Source organism: Mycetomoellerius zeteki, unplaced genomic scaffold (assembly GCF_001594055.1).
Source record: "Mycetomoellerius zeteki isolate Tzet28-1 unplaced genomic scaffold, Tzet1.0 scaffold15, whole genome shotgun sequence".
Taxonomy (NCBI): Eukaryota; Metazoa; Arthropoda; class Insecta; order Hymenoptera; family Formicidae; genus Mycetomoellerius; species Mycetomoellerius zeteki.
Window position 1 is genome coordinate 342,011 of NW_017256447.1, and position 23,458 is coordinate 365,468.

The following is a 23,458-nucleotide window of genomic DNA, read 5'->3' on the forward strand; positions in this document are numbered from 1 at the left end:
GGTAGTGAGTTAAGGGGTGTGCGGCAGCGTCCATTTTTTCTCGTAACAATAATTTGTCGTTATCAAATAACGACGTATTCGCGTACGTTGAGCTCGCCGTGCGAGCCGGCTTTGCCAAATGTCGTCGATAAATGCCGACGAAATAAAATTTTACTGCCAAATAATATCCACGCGTGAGAGAGTTTGTCGCTATTGAATTCTCGGGCCGTTTCGCAGCGCGCTCCTGCGGTGCCACCGGAGCTGCCTATTCCACTTTTCGCGCCATTTTATCACGCATATATGCGGATTTCTACCGCAGATACGACTCTTTGTCTTTTTTTTACCCACCACTTTCTCGTATCCCTTTATTTTTAAAAGTATAACGTCTCGTTTTTAATTTTATTTTATTACATTTTGTCGAAGAATCATAAGGCTAATGAAGAGTTATCGGTGAATATTCAATGCTCTTAAATTCAGCAGATTGGAATAAATTGCGGCATATAAATTTTCTAAATGAAGCAATAAGAGATATAGAATAAAGTCTTATGCTCGAATTAATAAAAAAGTTCTCTTAGAAACCGTGTGACTCGATTCTGTAATTTTTAACGACAGTGCTAGTATCGTTATAATGTCGGTGCTCAGATATCATACATAATAAAAAAAAGCTGCGCAACAAGAACATAACGATACTGAACTATCGTTAAGAGTTACACAGGGATACTGAAGAAGTTCCTTAAAAATGTACGTTGAAGTAACATAGAAAGAATCCTATTCTTTCTATGAAAGAATTCAATTCTTTTTGCTAAAGGATTTAAAATTTTGCTGGATCTGATAATTTTGTTGGACCATCAAAATATTTTTATTGATAACTCAAGATTGGAAGAATATCAATTTTTTTGCTGCATTGTTCATCATGTTTGGGTTTCTTGCATAATTGAGGGGATTGGCGGAATAAATATTGGCACAATTCTACTTAAGCCCTTTTTCCGGAGATTGGCGGAAATAAACAAGGAACTGATGTTGCTTACATTAATTAAATATGAACGTGTTTCGATTGTCCTATGGTGGTGAAAATGATATAATCTATGGAAAAAGGGCATAAATGATTTAAAATCATCATGAGATTTTTACCAGAGACTGAACAAAAATGGTACGACAATAATGTGTCTTCATTACAACATATTTATGTTTAAAAATCTTACAAAAACTCATCAGATGATGCTTGAACATTATTTCAATTTATTTTGTACAAATAAAAGTAAAATGTATTTTATATTCATTTTGTATTTCTTCTAGAAGAGTGTGAAAATAAGAAACATTTTTGCAGTTCATAGTGTTTTCTTTCTGTCGATTCTTACAATATTATCATCAATATTCGGAAAAAGGAACTAAGTGCATTTTTTAAATTGCAAATAACTTTTTAAATATTGATCATAATAGAGAAATATTATAACGTATATCTTCTTAAAGACATTATATAAATATACATTTAATACTGTTCCCATTTGTGGTGTAATAAAAAAAAATAACAAGTTATCTTAATTTTTATCAAAATCAAGATTTTGTAATTAGGCCTTTATTCCACCCATCTCCTCAATTATTTTAATGTTCTGACAAAATTATTTTGAGCTCTGTATCCTAAATTTGACAACGAACATCATTTTCTCTGTGTATAAACGTATTTACACACAGATTTTTCTGAAATATCTAAAAATTTAGATAGCTACAAATCTGAAAATAATTACTTTGGACTATCAAAATAATTATGTAGGAGATTTATTGGAAAGCATGATGAAAAATATTGTAAAGTTTTGACATTCTAGCAACTAGATTGATCATTCTAATAAATGTTTTGATAGTCCAAGAGAAGTATTTTCAAATTTAGCCAAACTTTTTGATATTTCAACAAAATCATTCTTTCCGTGTGTCAAATAAAAATCTCATGTTCGTATTTTTTTTTATTTTTACTCCATCTTACACTTTAATGAATATACTTTTAATTCAATTTTTTTCTTTGTGCTAACTTACCTAACCTTCTGAGTTATATGCATCCCTATGCGTTTATTCCTTCAAGTTCAGTCATCCTTGTCTTTGTAGATATTGTGCGCAGAATGGAGCGGTGGTATATAGTGCGTCAAGAATAATGTTAATGAAATACAGATACGATCTCCGTGCGGGGAGCATTCGTCGTCAATGGCGAACTATTGTCCGTGCATCCGAGTCCTCCTGCATCCTTCTCTTGAACGTCGGCGCAGCTAAAGGCGCGCGTTCGCCGGCATAATTTTAAGAAGCGCGCCGTTTCTCTTCCGACGAGAAGCACGACGCATTCGTCGTGGGAAGGGAGGGAAATGACTGCGGAAATGGAAGACCAAAGTCGCGCATGTACCGTGATGACGGGGTCAATAGTTTCGCCGACGCCGATTTGCATTGGGGAGAGTGTCTGCTAAATAACGTGTAAACCACCGACTCTGCGGGCTCGATACGAGAAAGTTACCAACCCGCCACCCGCGCGATAAGGAATGCGCAATATTCGCGAACTATGAAGATCGCGGCATTTAATGGCGCGCGAGTGCCATCGAGGGAGGAAATTTAAGCGTTCGCGAAAATAACGCGATTGATCTGACGACAAAGCTGGCCAAATCGTCCACGGTTTTACGATTGGCGTCTTGTTCCGAGCGCATTGAGTTTATCAACAGGAATTTCAGTTGCAGATAGAAAATATCGCGGCAATAATTTCATCGTAAATCTGTCTGAAATAACGCATTTCAAATCGTTGCAGCAATGAAAATTGAACAATTGTGTCATTCGTGTCACGTCATTCTTCCAAAAGAAGAAGATCAATAAGGCAGTTTTGTTTTTGGGTCAATAAGGCTCTCTACAGATTTCTATTAAACAATTTTTTGTATTATATGATTAATGTCAAAAATAATCATTATGTGAGAAAAAAACTATCCATAAAGCGCGCGCGCCCTAATAAATTATTAGTTTAGATATGTCACTATGATGATACCTAAACCCTTTTTAAGACTAATAAGTGAACTAATAAAATATTTTTGTTTTCATCATATACTGCTCTGTCATTATATTAACGTCATTTTAGATTATCTATCGTCTCCAAGATAAAGAAATTTTACAAAGCTTTTTGGAAAATTAAAATTACTAGCTTTAAAGAAGTTTATACGTATATTACACATACCTATTAGAAATATTAGTAATTTGACCATTTTGATTTTCTATATATCCGAAACTACCTCCATGCTCAACTTAAATTTTTTTAGATTAATATTCCATCATAGCATTATTTGACGTACAATTCGATTCGAAATTCGAGGGCCACAAAATACATAGGTTACAAAATTCATTTAGGGTCACTCTTTCTTTCTGCGATAAGAGTATCCATTCAATAGTCGCGTAAATTATTAATTATGCAAAATTAGCATTTACGCGCGCGCCATTACGTTCCGCCTGGATAATAAACGTCAAATCACGTAGCAACTCAACCCTCCGGTAGAAAGAAGTAGCTCTTCTCCCATCTCGAGAACGCACTGACTCACTGACTGATTTTTTCAAAAGCAGTCTAATTAAGGGGTGGCTGACACAAAACGTTAATTAATGCACTCAAAAACCAAGTGCCATTAAAGGAAGAAAGTGGCATGGGGAAGTGGCGACGGCAGGGGTGGTCGAAGACTAGCGAGAGAGAAATTACTGGTGCGGCTGCCGCTCGTAAAGTACGAGCGAGACGTCGCGATGTTCCGAAGAGAGACGCCAACATCGTTTCAGGACGAGAAGTACCGGTAAGAGACAAGAGATAGGGATAGAGATTATACAGGGTGTCTCATTCCTTGTGCTGAAAGAAAAAAACATGATGCTAATTCAATATTCCAAATTTTAATTCTGATGAATTAGATTTCGAGGTGCAGAAATAATAGAAATTTCAAACTAACATCAAATTTTTAAAATTATAAATCAATTGCGATCACAACATCGCATTTTCAGTTTAATTTTTTAAACAAAGAAGCTTTTCTTAGAATCACATCGACAAAGAAAAGGTACAGATGCGCTGCACGAATGAAGTATTTTGCCATAAGTCATTACTTCATTATTAATCTCTGTACAAAGTAACTAACGTAAATTATTATTCTTGAGAGAGATTCATTTGCTTAAAATTTTACTTCACAATCATCTCAATCTTTACATGCGTATGCGATCGCAACTATAAAAGGAATTTAATATTAAATAGATTTGATTAAAATTTTAAGACTCAAGAGCGTTATCAGAATGTTTAATGTTGAAAATTATAAGAATAGAATTTTTAATCAAATTTTCAAGAGAAGTCCCATTCGAAAATTCATCAAAGAATCTGCATTTGAAGGAAAACGCAAAATTTTATGGAACACCCCGTGAATAAAGAAGATAAAGAGAAGGAAAGAGAAACAGAAAGGGAGGGAAGAAAGGGCTTAAAAGTTGAAGCGAAAGCGCCAGTAGACGCAACCCGCTCGCGAGCGGACGAAAGCAACCAGCAGGCAATTCCTAACGGGTGGAAAGATATGCAAATGCGCGTGAGGGAGACCGCCGTGGGTAATGCCTGCCTACCTGGGCCGTAGCTGGGCGCAATAATCATTAAAAACTAAAATGCGTGTTCCTATCCCTCTGTTCTGTGCGCGAGCAAGGAGAGCGGAGCGGAACGGAGCGGTGGGAAGAGGAGCAGGAGCGGTGCGTCGACCGAGGGACCAAACTTGGGTCGAGCTTAGGAAGTTGGAGCTCTCGGGGAGGAAAGCTCCCGTGCGCGCAGGGGCTTGGCGCTAATTTCGCAGTCGTGCGGCGAGGGTAACGCTCCGTATAGGATACCTTTGGGAGTGTCGTAGGTATGTACGTACGCATATACGTACCCATAAGAGCGAGAGATCGATTATGAATGTACGTCGTTAGGTGGTTTCTTTGGCGTCCTGTGCGTGCGACGTAATATAATGTCGAGATAAATACAGGGCGAAGGGAAAAAATAATATTTTAGACGACCTCGTGATGTTTTCCTGAAGTAAATAAAAAGATTATAAAGAGATTAGAAAAAAGTAAGCTATATGTGCGTTTCGAGGCTATCGTTTCTAGAATGTATTCGAAAGTTATTTCTTTCAAACCTGAACATAAAACTTATTCTTTTCAGCTGATCTTCTTCATTTTTTTTCTTCATATTGGAGAATTAAAAATAATATAATAGGTAACTCTTAGTTATTAAAAGATCCAATTTAAATCAATTCCTTAAATTAAGTTCTGTTATTTTTATATATAACTTTTAAAAGTGTATTATTTTTAACTTCTCAGTGTTATTATTATTATTATATTTCTAACTTAAGAATATATTAATTTAATTATAACATATCTGATTAAAAATCATACCTAATGAATCCATTTTTGTGCAGGTTGAATAGTTTAGGTAAAAAATAAACAGCGTTCATATTAATACACTTAATATGATTACACTTAATAAATATCTAATAAATTATATAATTATTATATACATGTATTGAGATTTAGTTTATTATTTATTAAGTGCACTTAATATAAATAATAAACTAAATCTCAAATTAATAAATTTCTTGAGTTAAACTATTTAACATCATTATTTTAGTTAAATTAAAGATATATCGAGTTGAAGCAGTGGCGATTTGCAGGAATAATTAAAAATAACTCAAATTAATGATAATTGTGCAGTGAGTCATACACTTAGCAGCTAAACAAGACGTTTGAACGAGTTAAGTCGATGCAATTGCTTGCTATAGAACGAATTAATTTTCTAATGCTAATATATCTTTATCACGAAAATCGAAGAAGATCTTCAAGATTATAAATTGTATTTCTAAGTGCGAAACGTAGATCAAAGCTGATTTGCACTACAATCGCAACCGCATGATTCGAAATAGACGGATGAGGTGAAGCTGAGTTAGCTCAATGCCGGAATTAATAGAGGGAGAAACGGGAGTGCGCGCTCTTCTAGCACTACGGAAGAACCATTAGCTCGATTAAATGATTAAACGGCGCTGTTAGCGATTTGCCACTAATTAGATCAACGAAAAGTATGCGACAGTATGATTGCCTATTTAGCAAATGATTTTTCTATATTAAAAAAATATATAAGCATAACTTTTTTCTTTCGCGTTTTCCCGAATTTGTACCTCGTTTTCAGCCTTATTTTTTTCCAGCTATTCCTTTAAAGAGAAGAATGAGTCTCTATTAGCATGCCGTTGGCCGTAAGAAAGGGTTAAAAGCTCGGTAAAATTCGGTGCGAGCGAGCGAGCGAGTGACGTCAAGCGAGCTCAGAGTTTCAAATCGAAACACGGGAACGCATCGGCCGAGGATTAAAGTGGCCAGCTCCCGGGAACTTCATTTAAGAGTCCTTGTTTATAAACTGAAACAGGACGCGGCGGAATATAATTCCGCTTCTAATTACCCAGAGTGCTTTGCTTCTTTCACGGAAACCGGGCCGTCCCGCTTGCCGCCGGCCGTAGGATGGACTGGCAAAAGTTTCGTCCACTGGAGAAGGTCGACGATAATGAGAAAATTCGATCGCGCACCGGTCCAGATCGGACGATTGCACTGCGACCGGCTCCATAAGTAAAAACCTAATAAATAGCCGGAAGAAGGACGGAGACATGGGCGGGGGGAGCGAGCTAGGGGAGTAAGAGAGAAAGAGAGGGTAAAGGAGAGACAGAGATAGAAGAAAAGAGAAAAGGGAGCGGTGCGCGGATAGGGGATGGAGAGTCTCTGATAATTAAGACCGTTAAAGAGAAAACGAGCGAGAGGCAGAGCGGTTGCTTTCTCGGTCGGTACAGTACATCCTTGCATCCTCGAGATAGCTAATTAATTTAATTACCGCCTTCGCCAGATTTACCTCCCGGCTTGCTGCTGCTCGCCGCCGAGCTACGCCGCACCGCGCCGACACCCGCCGTTCTCTGGCCGACGAGAGTGATTCACGTTTCACGGCTGTGGGATAACAATTCGCTTGAAACTCGCGTATCGCGCCAACCATCCGGGATGATTCGACTCAGTTATGACTCAGTTATGTGTATACCAGGTGCCCCAGTGGCGCCAATAAAATTTGTACGTAAAGTGAAATAATTACGGTAAATGCTATATTTTTATTTCTTCACGCTAAAAGAATGCATTAACGTTCTTTATAAATATTTAAATTTATAAATTTTTAATTTATTATATTTATATACAAAATAAGATAAACGTTCCAATGACTGAACTAAAATAGGAAGGCATAATAAGTTTTATATTATTATTGATTATCTATTAATTAGTGGCATTATAAAAGGAATTAATATCCTTAACTTTGTGTTTTGTCGGTCATCGAAAAATACTTCCATATAAATTTAAAAAAGAATACTTAAGTGAAATTTTATTGATATATTATATCATATCTATTGCAGTAATTGTAACTTCTAATCATATGTATTGCAGTAATTGTAAACTTCTAATAAAATACATTTTTTAATTTAACTTTCAGTTTCTTATAATTATAAAAAACACTATTTTGGTAAATACAATATTTTAATAATACAATGTTTTTAAAAATTCGAAAATGTAGACACTATTGCTATGTTCGATTTCGGTGTTCACGCACTTCATTTTGTCTTTATTATTACTCATTATTTATGAGTAATGTCTTGAAAAATGATAGAATGAAACTTACAGAGTATAAGTACTAAAAACAAACGCAATTAAAGTATCTTATATTGAGAAAAAAGTGTATTAAGTTTTAATAAAAATTTGTTTGAATATTTGTTTGAATATATTAAATGTAAACATATATTTATTTAGTAAGAGTCATCCATTTTATTTGATTATCATTTTTTTATGTAATAAATATTTATTTATCGTAAGTAAATGTAAATTTAGTATTATTCAAATATATATTTATTAAAATTTAATATCTACATTTTTTCTCTCAATATACTCAAGAGTCGGTAAAAAGATGAGTGAAAATATAACTGCGCCTATGAAATTTGAAATGATTTTTTTTGCAATAAACTGCAATTAAAATTATATGTTTTTATTACTTATTTTAATACTATATATTTAATTTCCTCTTTTTGATTTGATATTTTTCTACTGTTGACAAGTATTTTTAATAATTACAAATATATTTATTGTAGATTTTTCAATCACTAGACATATTCAGTCATTGAAATATTTAGTTTACTTAGTAAATAGGCACTATTAATTATTATAATTTGACGACGATCGTTCTTGAAGAATAAAATTTTTACACTTCAGAAAGAATATAGAATATATTGTTTTAATTGAAGAAAAGAATAACTTTGGAAGTTATTTTAGAAGTTATTTTATTCGATTTCGAAATACACAAAAAGATGCATATTCCCATCAAAATCTCGAGACCGATTTTTTCACTATGTTATCACTGACAAAGTAAAAATGCAACCAAAGCATCCGTGGAAACATTGGTATTTCGAGTGAACGCCCCTGGTGCGTATGAGATCATATAACGAACCGTAACGGCTTCGGTAGGACTGGCCCGTTAAATTTAATGTTTATCGACTATAGCGGCCGTAAAATTTAATTAATCTAAAACTGATTATGAGCAGCGGGATGGGAGGGGGAGGCAGAACGCTGATTCCATCGGCGGCGATCGGCCCATAACCCCTGCGGATGGCCAACCATAACCCTTCGAGTACATTTTACTTCACTCTGCGGACCTGACACGGCAGACAGCGGCCAGGATAACGATTTGATCCGTCCACTATCATCAAGAGGCCTATATCGATTTAATCTATATGATCTTTATATGCGAAACGATCTATGACGATTCTCGCGTTATATACATATTTACCTTCCTATAATATTAATTGTAATTTACAGAAATGTTTCCGAAATTTAAGAAATAGTTTGCGTAGCACGATGATAGATCGAATCAAGTCGCCATAGTCTCGCCTCTTACTAATTCCGGTGGCCTACCAGCCATAATGTCCCCAACATGCTCCCCTGGGTGACATGAAAGCGTTCCCTTTAACAACGACGAATCGAGCCGCAAGATAGGCGATAATCTTACCGCGATTACGGTAAGGAGACCGAATAATTACGTGCGGGCAATTCGATTTTAGGCCTCGTCCCCTTGATCACGATAAAATATCCCCGGTGTCTCGCCTCTCGTTGTCAACTGATAAATACAGACTCTAGCGGTAACAATATTATCAGTGATTGGAAGTAACATCGTTATTTTTATTGTTACTTTTTATAATAACGATTTGATAATAACGTTGCAATTTTTTATCACGTAACGATAACTAATTAAAAGCGAAGATTTAGACAACGTCATTTTTTAAAGGTATCTTGTGAAAACATCATGCGTTGTTTATTGAAAAAAATAACTTCTTACTTTTGTTAAAATAACGAGTAAAAGTAATAAGTTGACACGTTACAAGTATTTATATAATGAGTTACTTTTTTCAATAAACACGTAATGGTGACAAGTTACTTCTCAAAAGTGACTATCCCAGTCTTAGCTCTTAGTTAGTTATCGTTATCATCATAAAAAATAACGTCATTGTCAAATCGTTATTATAAAAAGTAATGGTAAAAGAAATGGTTTCCTACACATTATTCCTGCATATTATTTTAATCAATCTGCGTAATCGTTGCTTGGAGAATCTCAAATAGGATTAAAATTAATTTTACAGAGTAAAAAATGTTTTTTATTTGTGTTAAAACTGATTAAAAATTTTTGTTTTTAATTTTTTATGTATCCAAGTGTTAATTTAACATAATTGTGTTATTTGAATATTTTGTGTTAAATTGATATATTTCTTAGTGTTAACATAAATAAATAAATAACATAAAAATAATATATTTTGAAACGTACATTTTTATAAATAAGATAAATGAATAAAATATTAATTTATCACATTATAAATGTTAATTTTATTGAAGAAATACTTCCACAAATTGTTTTCAAATTGTGTGTTAAATTTTATATTAATTTTTTATATAATATTTGTGTTATTTTCTAATTGTATATTCATCTTGCGTTAAATTAATACAAAAAGAGTAGACCGTTTGAGACATGTAAAACGTGTTAAATTTAATATTTCTTCAATGTATATAATTTCGATAACACTTACGTGGATTTATTAAAACAGAGCAGTCTGTTATAACGCGATCGTTCCAAAGCTGAAATTTCCAAGCCGCCACCATAAATTCGATCATTTTCTCAAACTGACGAGGCGTATTTCACGTGGCTAACTCTTGCCGGCCAGATGCGAAAAACTTGGTAAAAACGTCGGCACGTAGCGGGTGTTAAAATTAACGACGCAGTAACAAAGTATTGTAAGACTCGATGCCACGTGCTTTCGTGCCGTACGCATAGTTTCAACCGGACCAACCAGACCGAAGTCCAACGTAAAGGACGACGTTATATTGCCGAGCCGCATCGCGGTGATCGAAATCAAATGTTTCCAAGTAGCCGGAGCCGCGAACGCGAGCAGAAAATCTACGAGTGGTAGGAACTCGAAGTGAATAGATGTGGCGGGAATCGCGGTGCTTCGAATCTGACGGGCTCGTAAGCCGTTTGCTCTTATCGCCCATCGTCCGTTAAGAGCCCTTGGGTACACCAGAGGGATACGTACGCCTCGTAGAAGACAGAGGAAACGAGGTATTCCAAGATCGTTAAGGGCACGAACTGCAAGAAACAGCGAAACGTGCACCCGTGTGAGATAGCTATAGCTCGAGAGCCGAAGAGAACCACATCTCTGAAAATTACGTATACGGAAAGAATAATTTTCTTTAAATACCTAAAAATTTAACTAGATACAAATCTATGAAAATAATTTTGTTGGACTATCTATAATAATTATGTAGGAAACTCAAGCATGATGAGCAATGCTGCAAAAAAAAATGTTGACACTTTAGTAATTCAGCTTGAATGTCCTACATAACATTAGTTGACAAAATTTCACTTTTCTCATATTAATTTGAGAAAAATCATTTGAAAGGTTCTTGTACCTTAACAGCGAGAAAATGTGAATTGTTATTTTATTCATATATATGATATTCATACAAAATATTGTTTTGTATGAATATCAGAATATCGTTTAACATATTATGTATTTTCTTTCTTTTTTAATAACTATTCTTCAGGAACTGTTAAATATGCAATTCCAGTAAAAATGCACAATAAAAAAGCGTTATATTAATTAAAATTTTTATTTTTTAGAAATAATGCCATAATAATATGTTAATCATAGTGATTTTAATTGGGGTGTAAAAACATCTCAGATGTCGTTTACGTAAAAAAAAATTAGACGATTATTCCCGGGTTAAATTGATTTAATAGTGTTCTTATATTATAATATCTTTTACGCTAATTTCAAATCGGTTTGCCTTTATGAGAGGAGAGCAGACCTTTTTGAGAAACATGCATTTCAAAATTCGTCTGTTTTTCTGCTTAAACATAAACTAATTCATAAGGAATAGCTATTGAATTTTATATGCTTTTTCATTCCAAAAAATTAAAAAATAATCTCATACAATGAATTGTTAGTAAAATATATATTTTTAAAAAGAAACACATCGGTTTAAAAAGATTTAAGCCCGCAGGATAAATTCTTATTTTCCGATAATTCTTATTTTCAGAATTTGCATAAAAGTACATAAGATTCAGCCAAAATTATCCACTTAACAAAATTATTGTCTATCAGTGTAATTATTTTGATGTTTTAACAAAAATTATTTTCAGATCTGTATTTAGTTAAAAATTTATTTTTAGATACTTTAGCAAAACTATTTTTTCCGTGTAGTAGCGTAGATGATGATTACTTCCACGATTTAGAATCGATTTCATCGTTCTGGTTGGAACACTTCATTATATCTTTATGAATGATATAGATAATTTGTACAGTGCGACGGAAATCAAGATGATTGTATCTTAACTCGCTAATACGCGGCGCATTAAACTTGAGTAAGTGCGGATATACATTTGCGATAAAGCGGCAACGAGTAGGCGAGGAGAGAAAGGAGCGGGGAAAAAAAATATTCGTCGTTCGAGGAAGTGGCGGTGTGGGAAGGAGTGGAAAATGCGGCGAAAATCTCGAAGCAGGTGACAGTGAAAAAGTTCGAGCGACCATTTGGATCGTAATACGCGGTAATGCCGGTACTTAGCGGAGTATAAATAAGCGTTAAATCCGTGCTTAGGAGCCTTAATCTGTATTTTTTTCCCGAGATGCTTGCCAGAATATATTATCACCCGGGGGACCTTATCACGGATGGCGATAATGGCGCTAACATATATATATGTACTTGAGTAAATATAGCGACGGGAACTTCTTAAAGGAATAGACAAGGAACGAAGTCCTTTTCTTGTCGAAAATCTCCCTCTTCCGGCGTATCCATTCTATCGAGCCTAATACGAGAGCTTTTGTAAACAGTATTAATGTCCCGCCAGAGCATCCGGCATCATTCTTATTCTCCAATAGAGACGCATAATTTCTTCCAAAGCAGAAAAAAATATCTTCTGAAAATTAAAAGCTATAAAAGACTCGAAATCACGGATGTGAAAATGTTAAAGAAGTGACGTATCTTTCTTTGTTTAAAAACTGTTTGGAAATTATAATTCCCAAAATGACACGCATATACCTAAAGGAATGTTTTGAAGAGAATTTTAGAAATTTTAGGAAATTCTAGGAAATTTAGAAAGATAATGCTACCTCCATGACAATTATATTCTTTTGCTATTATATTTTGACGATTTGTGCGATTAAAAATAAACTATTTGAGATATTAGAAGTTCTTGAAAATATAGGAGATTCTTGAAAATTAGAAAAATTCTTGGAATTTTAAACAGTGCAACCTCCTTGTAAATTATGTTTTCTTGATATTTGATAATTTATGCGATAAAAAATGAATTTTTTTAAATGTTAGAAATTCTCGAAATAGGAGATTCTTGAAAATAGGAATTTTAGATAGTACACCTCTTTTTATCAATTATATTTTCCTGATTTTTTGTTTTGCTTTGTTGATTTCGATTTGAAATTTCGAATTCTTGTGAAAATATGGAAAATTTTTGGAAATTTTGGAAATTCTTAGAAATATAAAAAATTCTAGGGGGGGGGAATTCTTGATATCGAATTGTTACATGTTGCAATGATGAGAAATGAATATACACAGAAAAAAAAGATTATTTTTAAATCAGCCATAATATGCTCATATTATAAATAAAAATATTGTAACCTTGCTTCAAAAATTTTAATCTTGATTTGATTGAATTTGTATTTATGTAAGATTTCAAATTGATTTTTTAGCAAGTCTTGAATTAAATGTAAAATAATACTTGCATCAACATCAATTAATCAAATCAAGACTAAAATCTTTGCAAGATTACAACATTTTTGCTTAGATATGAGCATATAATTATATGAGCATATAGTTAATTTAAGAATAGTCTTTTTTTCTGTCTGTCTATATTGTATTTTCAAATACATCGTATTGTTAAACGAGACTTCGACGAGATGTGCTTTACGTATAGATTTAAGTTCGAAACATGGTGCGGGAGGTGACCCACGTTGGTTGCTAACGACCGTCACCAGACCAGGGTTGTTAACTGCTTCGGTCGTCTTAGTGGATGTGGTGTCTCTTCCACGTGGAAACGAGAGTGGGTGAGAGGGTGGAAAAGAGCCACCCGGTTGGAGGCGGTGGGGAGAGGAATGGCTAAGCTATTCGGAACAATGTCTTGTTAGGCGGTTTGCTTTGAGGTAATCGCCGGGAAGACCCCGGCAGTCGTTAGACTTTCCCTCGCGGACCTGTTTGTTTCGCGGATAATTGCCCACCGATACTCGACTCTAGTCCCTCGTAAAATCCGTGAATGGTCCTCCCCTTTCGCCGTGTTCGGGGGTTGAAGGAACAGTGACGAATGGACGGATAAGCAGAGCGAGGGAGAACGATGAACGCAAACTACCATTTCACTTACAGACAATAAAATCTGCGGCAGGAAGTTAGAACGGTTTTCGTGCCGCAATTATCTGGTGAAATAGAAATATCTAATATCTAAGAAAACACATTCAAAAAAGAGAAACAAAGAAACAGAAAGTAAAAATATTTTAAAGTATTTGTGGAATATTTTTCATTTCTTGATGTTTAAATATCATTACCTATATTATTCAATATTAAAAGGATTTTTAATAAAAAACAATAAAATAAATAAATCGGTTTTGGATAAAAATGGATTTAACCCTTAATTTTGGATCTTTATTTTATTTTTATTTTTATGGTTTTGCTACGGGGAATTGCACTCTCTCTCAAAAACAGAAAACTTTTAAATGATTTTAATGCCTGTAGAAGTACCCATTTACACATCATAATATCAAATACCCCGGTTTTCGAGAGAACTCGATGGGTCTCGAGAACTTCCGTCGAGAAACCATTACGAGGCAGCATAAATACTCGGTCGCCAGACTTCGGCGCTTAAGTGGCGAGACAGTTAGCACCGTCGAGACTATTAATACGCATCGGTAGATCGTTAGTCCGTATATATTCCCGAAGGTAATATTCTTAGTTTGTCTCGCCGGCCTATATCCTTGCGCGTGAGATCCTCCGCAACAGCCACCAAACGGTTATCCTCGCTGCAGTAAAGCTCCTACCCTGCGAATGGTACTTGGTAATACGATAAACGAGACTTCGGAGATTTGGAGTAAGGAAGTTAGTCTTAACGTCCCTTCTTCTTGCTTACGTGTGATTATTCGATTGATTTGTTAATTCTTTTTAAAGGCATACAAACGAATAATAAAATCTTAATTCTTCATTAACTCTCTATCGTCCTAAGCATTTCTCATATTAAGTTTAAATTCAGACAAATATTTATATTTTTAATATGATTTTAACCGCACATTCTTATTTCTTTCATATTGTACGTACAAATTTTATTTTCTCTTAATCCTCTGAAGCTGACGTCAAAATCTGTAACATTACTATTGCTAGATATGTAAGATTTATTTAATTTATTTAATTAAAAAGCACTAATTAATTTCAAGGAACCAAAATGACTTGAAAAAGAATAGGACACAATAGATTCATCACAGATTTTGATCTCCTTTAACATGATAAATTTATATAAAAAATAAGTTGTGCCATGCCGAGTATTTTGTTGAATCGGCCTTGCAAATAGTATTTTTTAATACATAAAATTCCAAATTAATTACATAGAAAATTGAATCTCGATGAAATAAATTAGTTTTCACATAATGTAGCTTATAATGATAGTGAACAAAAGATGTCACAGACACAAGGCTCAATAATATATAGTTTTTTTAACTAAAAGTCATGATGTACTAAAGATGTTTTGTGCGTGAGCACGTGTTTTATACATTATAGTTAAAAAATTACCCATTATTGAACCTTCTGATATTTTTAACAAAGGCTTATAAAGTTGGACAAATGAGAGGACGGCGCGATATTTCATGTGCAAAAAATTAAAAAGTAAATTTTTTCCCATAATTCAATTTATGTAAATGTAAATCATATTTAATTTACTGTTAAAACCTCGAATGTTTCGGTCGCATTTCGGACCATCTTCAGCGAAATATAAAAAATGCAAATGTCTATGAATTTTTGTAATCAATAATTAAGAACTATATAAAAAATACGATATTTTTTGTTCACATTAGGTACAAGCTATATTATATGCAAAAATTAATTCATTTCACTCAGATCTAATTTTCGATATAATAAGTATACAGTGTCCTTTTACATGTATTAAAAAATACTATAATATTTACAAGATTCATTCAAAACGCTCGGACACGACATAACTTATCCACGATATAGATTCATCATGTTGAAGGAGATTAAATCCGTGACGAGTCAACTGTATCCTTTTTTTGTAAGTATATAATAATAATAATCCAAATTTTTGTAATTAACATAAAAAAATTGAATTATTTGACATTGTTTATAAAGAGATTTATAATCGAGAGAGAGAGTAGGTCTAATAGATTCACCGTCAACTCCAGAAAGTTAAACATGAAAGATTGATAAAACTATAAGATTTGAAACTTCACATCAATAGAATTATAACATTTTAAGAAATAAAAATGGGTCGAATAGAACAGAAGAGAGCAGACGCAATTTTAAATTTATTTTACTTCAGCAATTACTTGTAGCTTATTTATATGCAAACTCGAGGTCGAATTTTCCGAATCGAATCCACGTTTGGATTTAACTCGAAAATATTTTACAATAGGTCTGAGACGGCTTGTGTAACATAACCAATAAATGGTATGACGAAAATGTTGGACAATTACAATATACATTTATAGGCTTACGCAATCGAAGCTCGCATAATTATAATTTTCTACCAGCGCGCGCGCTTGCGGAAATCCGGCAAACGGAATATTACAAGCATCGAGCATGTACAATTCGGACTTCATCACTGATTTATGTAACCGCGATATAACGATGCTATTATATCGGACATAGAAACGCATCGTTGCATTGATTATCAGGAAATAGTATGCAACAATTTAATATGTACATCGTTCAATCAGTCTCTCTCGCGTGCGCAGCAATTATTTCCACATTATTCTACATCGTATATCCTATTGTGTTCTATCTAAGTCTGCACATATGTCCGATGGATTAACTACGCTGCCATGATCGACATAAACATATATATAATAAACATGTTTATTAAACCTTTGATGTATTATTAATTTTCACCTTACACGATAATACCGTACATGTAATTGGATAATTATCAAATGTTTCACATCATTTCAAATCTCAGTATATTGATATCTGCACTGCAAAATTGTTGACCAATATTGGTAATTTAGCGGACGTGGGAGGGGCTTCTTGCATTATTTTCTCTACCTATGAAAAACTTAAGAGAAACGTTAAATCGGGAAGGTATATCGGAGCCGCGATCGATCTTCACGATGTGCTCCCAAAATAAAATCTCGCCTGCGATCTGCGTCACGGGCTGTGATGGACGAAATCAGGGCGCGAAAAACGAGATTCCGTAAATAATTTGGCGGCGCAGACGTCGGACGTTGCGCTGCGGAAAACGGAGGACAGCCGATACCGAAATGGCGAAAGGCGTGAACCCAGATCGGAGATCCCGTGTCTGGGATAAGGGAGCATGAGGGAGAAGGACGACGACAGACGGCCATTAATAAAGCGCGAAATCCAACGGTCATGCGCCAATCAGCGATCGTGACAGTAGCCACGACGTAACAAGTATTTCCCATCAGCGCATTCCGCATGCAAGGATCGCTATCCCGGATCGCAAAACGACCTCTTCTACGTTGATTAGCGGCGATACGCGCAGCCCCATCCTCTTTCCGATCTCGCGGTGGGATTAATCGGGCCGAGTGCCAACAGTCGAAGCTGTTGTAGGGCCGAGAAAGGCCCTTCGAAAACGTGTATTTATATTGTGCAATACGATCCAAAACCTTCATATGATTTTCATCATTGTATTCTTTTAATAATAATTCCTTACAGAAATATATATTAGTCAATTTAATACTGAAAGAAAATAATTAATTACTTGTTTTAATTGAAAATACTGTTGTTTAATGCTTTTAGTACTTCACATAAGTATGTAATTAATTGCTATCTTTCAGTAGTAAATTAGCCAGTATTACGTTTCTGTAAAGAATAATCTTTGCTTATCAAAAATATCACAATTCGTTTATCATGCTTTTTCATTTTTTCATATTGTAATTTTATAATCATTTTGATACTATAATCTTTGTAATTAAGTAAGTTAAAATTATATTAAAATCTACTTAGAATTAAATTAAGAGAATTATACTTCACTACATATTTTCTTTCTTATTTTTTTTAAATTCTATTTCTGATCATTGATTACTGGAAAGAGTTCCAAGAAAGACCCATATTCTACAATTCTTTCCAATAGTATCGGTGTCATTACATTATCGTTGTGCAAGTTTTATACATGTAAAAATTGATACTATAACAATACCGACATTATTAAGAGTTACGGAACAGGAGACAAAGGCTTCGATATTTTCGTTGAGACAAAATTATTTTCAAGTCTCAGATCAGTCAATGATTGAGATTTGAAATGATATGAAACATTTGATAAATATTCAATTGCATTGTGCAGTGCTATCGTATGTGAAAATTGAAAATACTAAAAGGTTAATGAACATGTTTATTATGTATGTTTATATCGATCATGACAGTTACAATCAATCTCTCAGCATATATTGATATGTGCAAACTTATAATAAAAAGGATTTTCAGTATGGAATACCTTTAGGACTGTGTATAGTATCTTATATTTTTTAAATAACAAAATATTATGCTTTACTTTATGTTGAAAAATGATGAAATAATGTATTATCATTTTGTAAAAAATTAAAACGTAATGTATATACAGGGTGTCCCATTTTAATTATCCACCCCAAATAACTTTCTTATTTTTGATTTTAGAGAAAAATGTTTCAGACAAAAATTGTATGGTTTCGAGGGGGTCACAAGATGGTACCATTGGTTTGACCTTGGATAATCATTTGAAAATTACATGAAGGTCACCTTCAATTTCTTAAATGGAACATACCATTTTTCATTACATATTCTCGTAGCTTATCTCGAGAGCTTTCCAAAACACTACAATAAAATATTTTTCTATTGCGTATTTTCCGAGTTATAAAGCTTTAAGTTTTAACATTTATGCAGGATGTTTTCAAATACGGAACTGTCAAAACACACAATTTTGGCAATGACAGATACTCGTGAAGTAAACGCAGCGAGAGAACCAATCAGCATCGCGGAAAAGCGACAACAATAAACTTCGATACATTCGAGTATCGATTTAACATCTCCTTTTTTTTTAGAAAAAGAATACCGCAAACTTAAAGCTTTATAACTCGGAAAATACGCAATAGAAAAATATTTTATTGTAGTGTTTTGGAAAGCTCTCGAGATAAGCTACGAGAATATGTAATGAAAAATGGTATGTTCCATTTAAGAAATTGAAGGTGACCTTCATGTAATTTTCAAATGATTATCCAAGGTCAAACCAATGGTATCATCTTGTGACCCTCTCGAAACCATACAATTTTTGTCTGAAACATTTTTCTCTAAAATCAAAAATAAGAAAGTTATTTGGGGTGGACAATTAAAATGGGACACCCTGTATAATTTTAATACATCTACGTCAAAGAAAGTGAATTTAGAGATATATCGCGGCACAATTACAATTAAAATACCGTAGACATATCGACCTAAATCCATCTCACAAAGTACATTTGCCTCGTATTATTCGGTTCTTCGGAAAAAGGTCGCCAGACGAGCGTTTCGCGACGAGAAAATGACGATCAAATAGCTCTCGTAGAATCTCCTTCCGAAATTTCCCTCATAAACTTCGCTACCTACTCCTCTCTATGCTATCGTCGTATCGCTATTCACTACCAGCCCCTCTGGCACCCCCGACTTCCCCCGCACGCGTGTGCACACACGTGACAACACTATGACACACCCTAAATATCGAAGTAGATTTCCTGCGCCTTGATATGATTAATGCTTCACTCTCAGAAGATAAAAAGTGATCGAGAGAAGGAGGGAGGGGAGAAAACGGTGGAACGAGAATGGGAAGGCTCCGGCCAAGAAAGCGAGGTAGAAAAAGTAAACAACGGGAGAACAGACGAGATCGCGATGGAAGATTAGCTGTGAAATGAAGAACATGGAAGAACATTAATTTATATCAAAAATTTTTTAAATTATCATCTATAAAATGAAACAATTTTAACCGTATATTTGCAATTTTTTCCTTAGAATTGGTTTATTTCATTAATCGTACATAGAAAGAATGATTTTGCTAAAATATCTAAAATTTTAGCTAAATAAATCTGAAAATAATTTGGTTAACTATCAAAATAATTATGCAGGATGCTCAAATTGATTGCTAGAATATCAAAATATTTTATAGCATTGTTTATCATGCTTGAACTTTCTACATAAATATTTTAATGTTCCAACAAAAAATTATTTTCAGAGCTGTATCTAACTAAATTTTTAAATAGATATTTCAGCAAATCGTTCTTTCCGAGTACAGTATCTAATTCTGAAGACTGTAACGTGTAACGTCTTCTAAATTCATCTTCAGGAATAAGGGGACATGAGAAATAAAAAAATATCAGTAAAAAACGAAGGAAAGGAAGATAAGGTGAAGAAAAGAGAGGAGAAAGAGGAAGGATCATCGGCGAGGGGTGCAGAAAGAGAGTAGGGTGCGATGGAGGAGGACTGGAGAAGAACTGCAAGAGCGCGATGGAAGGGAATCGTTTGCGGGGGCCGCCGGTGGTCGGCCGTCGTATGCTGCAAATCCCCGTCAACCGCATTCAATTACGATGTTATCGCGAATACAGATGACGGTTATTTCCTTCGGTACACCCTATATATAACGCGCGGCCCTACGGCGTCGACTCCCGCGCCCAAATCAAAGGCCGTAGAGGCTCTCTCTGTCTGTGTACGGCTCTTACGTACTAACGACCAAACCGTGTGATTGTTTTAGGATATTTCAGAACACGGCCCCTGAAACTCGATTTTCGCCGATGATATTAAGCGATTCCCTCACTTCCTATCTCGATCCACTCTTGAACGTTCATTTCAAATGAAATCGTTAATTCTTTTTAGAATTTTTTTTAAATTGGAAAAATATTATGACCAAGTAGATTCGAGATAAGTAGACATTTTATTACAAAAGTTCTGTTTGCGTTGATGAAAAGAGATGAATCTTAATCATAAATTTACTTATTTTGAAACCTTGATCTCCGAAGGACCGTTAATTGCAACTTAAATACAGTTTAACCTTTAAAAGATGGGGATTTGCCTTTTTTAATTTTGTAAGTTTTCCTTAAGTAAGATTTGTAATAATTAATTGTTTCATTTTATTCCTTGCCTCAAAAATATGACATTCTTTCAGCACTACATAGTGGTTTTCTTTTGTAAAGATCAATAAACTTCTATAATATCGTATTGGCGAAATACTTTTTACTTTTATATTATACTCAGAAAAAAACATAATGGTAGTAACTATACAAGTTTTATATCTAGAATAAACTATTTTATAATTATTAAAATATTTTATTCAACTACACACACGCACGCACGCACGCACGCACGCACATACGTACGTGGGTTAGTGACAAGTAACCTAAATATACACCATCTTGATTTTTAAGGGCAAAATTAAGATTAGTTACTGACTCACTTATTATAATTAATTCTATATAATATAAAACTATAGTATAGTTGTTATCGATATAGTTGCTAGCACTGTTTTTCTCTGAGTGTATACGTTTCTTCTATATTTCGTATTTTACTGTTTACATCTAATAATGTCCCCAAGACAGTTTTGCAAGTATCACGTTACTTCGACAATGCGCCTTCGAACTTGGATTCGATGAATTCGCCTTAGAAGTTAGTCTTCAAATTCAGTGTTAGCCGTTTAATGTTTTCAAGACGATAAAACTTGAAATATGACTCCCGGTTGCAGCCAGAATCTCATTCACCTGCACTGTGAGAGCATGTGTGGATCATAACCGAAATGCATCCTCGCGTACATCCCGTTGCAATCGTTTCCGAGAAAATCTCCATAAACTCGTGAGACACTTGACGTTCCTCTTCATTATCTACATTGTACTCGAAACGGCGAGCGTCTTTAGCAGAAGAATGTCGATACGAGAGGAACGCCAGCGGAGATGCCTTGAACAGGGAAAAGTGGACCAAGTAGATTAATTGGAACCTTCCATCTTTCCACTTTTTTTACTCTCCCTTTCTCTCTCTCTCTCTCTCTCTCTCTCTCTCTCTCACCCGAAACAAACACGTGTTAGAAGGAGACAAACAACGAAAGAGAGATGAAAGCAGAAAGAGAGAAGTGCAGAGGGACAAGGGCGGCGGAACGATGGGATGGCCCGGGGGCGAGCTTTTTGCCGAACACATAATGCATAGCGAAGGATGACACTCTTATCTCGTGATCTTTAATTCCGTGAGTCGCCGCGAGGGGGTTGCCGCCGCGTCGTCATTTGTCGGTGGCACTGCGACGGAATCGGGGGATGGGCAAGGGGAGTAGAAAGGGAAAGGATGAGGCCGCCGGATAAAACCGCCACCGCTGTTAACATCGGATACGAGAAGGGAGAGAGGGGGTTGGAAATTGCCTTGGCTGATTTCATTTCGGGCCAGATTATTTTAAGGGGTTCCGTTCTCCCTTTCGTTCCTAGTCTCGCACCGCCCTTAGCCCCTCTTGCGTCGCCGCCACCCCCGTCTGGCTTCGACGTGATTAATGCGACTCTGGATGTGGACGCTGACGATGGTGTTGGTGCTGGACTGTAGTGGTGCTGGTGGCAGCGGCGCGGTGGTTTGAGGATTGAGATGACGAGTCGCGGCTACTCGCGCGACGTCGGATTAATTCGCCCGAGCACGCACCGGAAGCGAGCCGAGATTGTTAACCCCTTCCGGCCCAAACGCATTAAAGGTGGATATTATTTTTGATAGCATCTTCGCCGATGAATAGCGTGGAGTACGAATTAAAACAACTTCTGGGCCGTTCCCAGAAAAATTAATTAAACTCAACTGAGTCTCTTAGTGTTATCTTTGAATTGCATCGCATACTTTGTTATGGTGTAGAGTTTATTAACCCGAAAGTATGATTTTCAACTGAAAAAAAATTAATAGCATTACGTGCCCAATGTAATTCCAATATACTGTTAGATATCAAAAGAACGCACGTACGCACGCACGCACGCACACACACAATGGTAACTCAATCCCTTAAGTTAAATAATATTTTGTTATCTTTAATTTCCATGTATCAAAATATAAACCAAGCCAGTTCTGTGGTTGGTTTTAAAGTAAACAATATCTATACTGACGTATGCACTTAGTAAATAATAAACAAAAATTGAGTCAAATTTAATATATTTGAGTTAAATTATTTAATTCTATTGTTTTAATTAAATTAACAATATATTAAATAGAAGCAATGGCGATCTATAGAAATTATTAAAAATAATTCAAATTGCCCTTATAGAAATCAAATACTAGCCAATACTGTAAGATAATAATTAATTATTTATTTTAAGTATTAGAAGCACTGTTGTTTTAGTATTTCAAAAATAGAAATTAATTACTCTCTCTCTCTCTCTCTCTCTCTCTCTCTCTCTCTCTCTCTCTCTCTCACTCCCTCTTTCTTTCAGTAATAAATTGGTCAGTATTAGATTTCTGTAAGGGTGGATATATAATTTGACATTTGACGCGAGTTTAATAGTGTGCATACAAACGCGTTCTCTCTATCTCTCTTTTTTTATGTTTAAATTTCCGTATTTATGTCTCAACGCTCCAGGGAAAGTCCCGAAACGTTAAACAAATAACGATTCATCATCATCTCTCTTCAATTGCAAAACCAGTAAAATCCATTAAACAAAGCGATTTCGTGATTTGGGTTGCCATA

The 23,458-nt window shown here is 34.8% G+C and overlaps 1 long non-coding RNA gene across 1 annotated transcript; it reads right to left on the minus strand.

Moving 5' to 3' along the window:
* Nucleotides 1–1,787: 1,787 nt before the first annotated feature.
* Nucleotides 1,788–18,776, minus strand: LOC108720419 (uncharacterized). Its single transcript, XR_001936525.1, has 3 exons — nucleotides 18,708–18,776; nucleotides 10,341–10,343; nucleotides 1,788–1,798 (listed from the first exon to the last, which is right to left on the minus strand). It is a non-coding gene; the product is annotated as an uncharacterized lncRNA (long non-coding RNA).
* Nucleotides 18,777–23,458: the final 4,682 nt, after the last annotated feature.